Raw genomic sequence first — 3,006 nt, forward strand, 5'->3', positions numbered from 1 at the left:
ATAATTATTTTCAGACACCAGTTGCTTGTCACATTCAAATTGGTTGTCATAGTAATGACACTAATTTGTGGAGATTCAGTGCATTGAGTTCCACAAATCTGAATGCATTATTTGTAAATCGACTGTTAAGATAAACATTTTGCACAATTTAGTATCTGTAATAGTGTTGCCACTAGATGCCTGTGTAGCCCTATGTAACAATCCCTAGTGGCTAAGACATTGCACATAATTTACACATAAATCACACATGAATTAATTTTATTACATTTTGATTTGGATACTATATACTACATATTGTTTAATTTGCACATAAATCACACTTAAATTAATTTTATTACATTTTAATTTGGATACTATACTACTACATATTGTTTAGATATTACTTACTTTTTTGTCTTTATCTGGTTTTTGTTAAATTTTGTTGTTGTTGTTTCTTGAAACATTGATTTAAAGTGTCAGTTATTGCATTATTATTTCAGTTAAACCTATAAAACCCCTTTGTTACCCCAAACTACATATAAAAGCTTTATCAGTGGCATAAAAGTAACCAATGCAGCTACTTAATCATTAACTACATATAAAAGCTTTATCGTGGCATAAAAAGAAACCAATGCAGCTACTTAATCATTTGCTACTCGTTAACGTCACCTTTAAATAACGCAACGCTCTGCCCTCTATGACGCTGCTCCTATTAAGGGCTGTTGGAAGTGAATGAATTGATTCAGCATTTCGACACCTCCGTAAGGATGCATTTAACTCGACAAAGCGGTCTAATAAAGGATCTATTGATCTTGTGAATTAGCGAATTTTACTATACAAATATTTTTTAATTGGATGTTAAAGTTTATATGGGAATATTACATGACACGCTGATCCTTTAACAATGCATTGGCGCAAAAAACGCACACCTTTTGGACAAATCTGCCACAAAGGTGCCACAAATACTGCCTAAACAAAATACTGATTTTGTGCACTTTATTTACTGTACCAATATTTTAAATTGGCCTTTGAACTTAGCTTTATTGCATGGCAAAAAAAGTGTTACCTTGCCAAAGCACTGACAGAGCCCACTGATCTAATGGCATTGTTGAGCGCTCCAAATGCAAACTTTGCATGCAACAATCAGGCAGCAATTGACAGCACTCTGATCTAGTGGCATACAGGCATCGTCAGATTGACAGTACTCTAGCCCAATAATGTTGGGGGATCCAGTGGGGGCGGCAGTCATATTTCAGGGTGACCATGCCACTCTTTATCACAACCCTGCTAAAAGTGCCAGTACGTGCGCTCATTGGTGCCCCTTCAGCTGGTGGCGCCCTAGGCGACCGCCTAGCTCGCCTATGCCTAGAAACGGCCCTGTGTGTATTCTACTAAATTTCACAGGTGTTCCCTTAAAATCAGTGTGGAAAATGTTGAAAAAAGTTGACCATCTAGGCCTACTTTAGAACCTTAAATTATTCATTATATCATTTGTCTATGTTAGAATATTAAGAATATTAAATTCCAAGGTGATATTCAAACATTGCATTTTCCTCTGAAATTTCCAACAGGTTCTTGGCCATAAATGTCTAGATACAAGTATTAAGCGCAGATATAGTTCACTGTCATCGTTATGGACTTACGATAACGATAAATATCACACATATCATTATCTTATCTAGAAATATGTAGTTCTGACTAGTTCATATCTAACATGCTGTTCTATGATTGTGGTGTAATTGTGAGCAGAAGCCCTTAGTCTTCTCATGCAGGTCATAGTGTATTGCTGCACTAATGCAATAACATGATTATGGGGTGGCATTTATCAGAGGTGCGTATACACTGGCATTAGACTTCTAGTCACATCCCGCACAGACGAGACGATGAGACCACCGAGCACATCTCACTCTACCCATCTGCATATAGATTAGGGACACACACACACACACATATGTGTGCGCAACAAAGACATAATGACTAAATTTGGTCTCTTATAAAAAGCTAATTCAAAAAGGAACAGATAATATTTTTTGCATTAAAGAGAAGCATCTGAATAATATCAGTGTTTTGACCTGTTTTTCAAGCCATGTAAACATCCTCCGTTTGTTTTTATAATTTCATGCACTCTAAACGTCCTCCAGATGAGGAGCATTCATTAATAATTTTTTAATTATAGCTGATAACACCTTTTAATCTCAGAAATGCACACACACACACACACACACACACACACACAAACTCACAACCTGAGTTTGCCGGTCCTATTGTGCACGTTCTTATTGCCCAGACCCTCTTGTCCACATCGCCTTCACAATGAGGGTGTGTGAAGCCTTAATAATGAGAGTGTGTGTTTCTGTGTGCCTAAGGGTAATAAGCAGTGAATGTAGTGTGTGTGTGTGGTCGAGAGAGCCAGAGTTTCTACTAAATTTCACAGGTGTTCCCTTAAAATCAGTGTGGAAAATGTTGAAAAAAGTTGACCATCTAGGCCTACTTTAGAACCTTAAATTATTCATTATATCATTTGTCTATGTTAGAATATTAAGAATATTAAATTCTCATAGTAATAAACCCAGGAAAATTGAGCAATTATGAAGCAATTTGATTTTCAGACAACAATAGTGTCAATATTTAGCTCAATTTAGTTCTGTATTAATTCAGTTCAGTTCAGTAAGTGCGAAGTTTTGAATCATTTATGAAACAAGTGTGTCTGGAGTTTGAAAATCCCTGATTGGTAGATTAGAGAATCATTTTAATGTACATTTTTAGAAAGCCATTGACCTTTAAAGCCGAACTGTTAGTTCTGCAGAGCTTGTCATGCCAAACGGAACTGTGAAATAATAACTCTGTCTTTGGTCAGACAAACACGAAAATGTTTGGTAAATGTTTTGATCAGTTATTGTATAAATATAAAAAATATATAAATATACTTTTAATACAACTATATCTTTTTGTTTTAGTTATTTTAGTACATCAAGTTAAGCCAAATTAAATAAGAAATATTTACCTCGGCCGGTTCCGATGTTCGGC

Source organism: Sinocyclocheilus grahami, unplaced genomic scaffold (genome assembly GCF_001515645.1).
Source record: "Sinocyclocheilus grahami isolate Dianchi unplaced genomic scaffold, SAMN03320097.WGS_v1.1 scaffold117.1, whole genome shotgun sequence".
NCBI classification, from domain to species: Eukaryota; Metazoa; Chordata; class Actinopteri; order Cypriniformes; family Cyprinidae; genus Sinocyclocheilus; species Sinocyclocheilus grahami.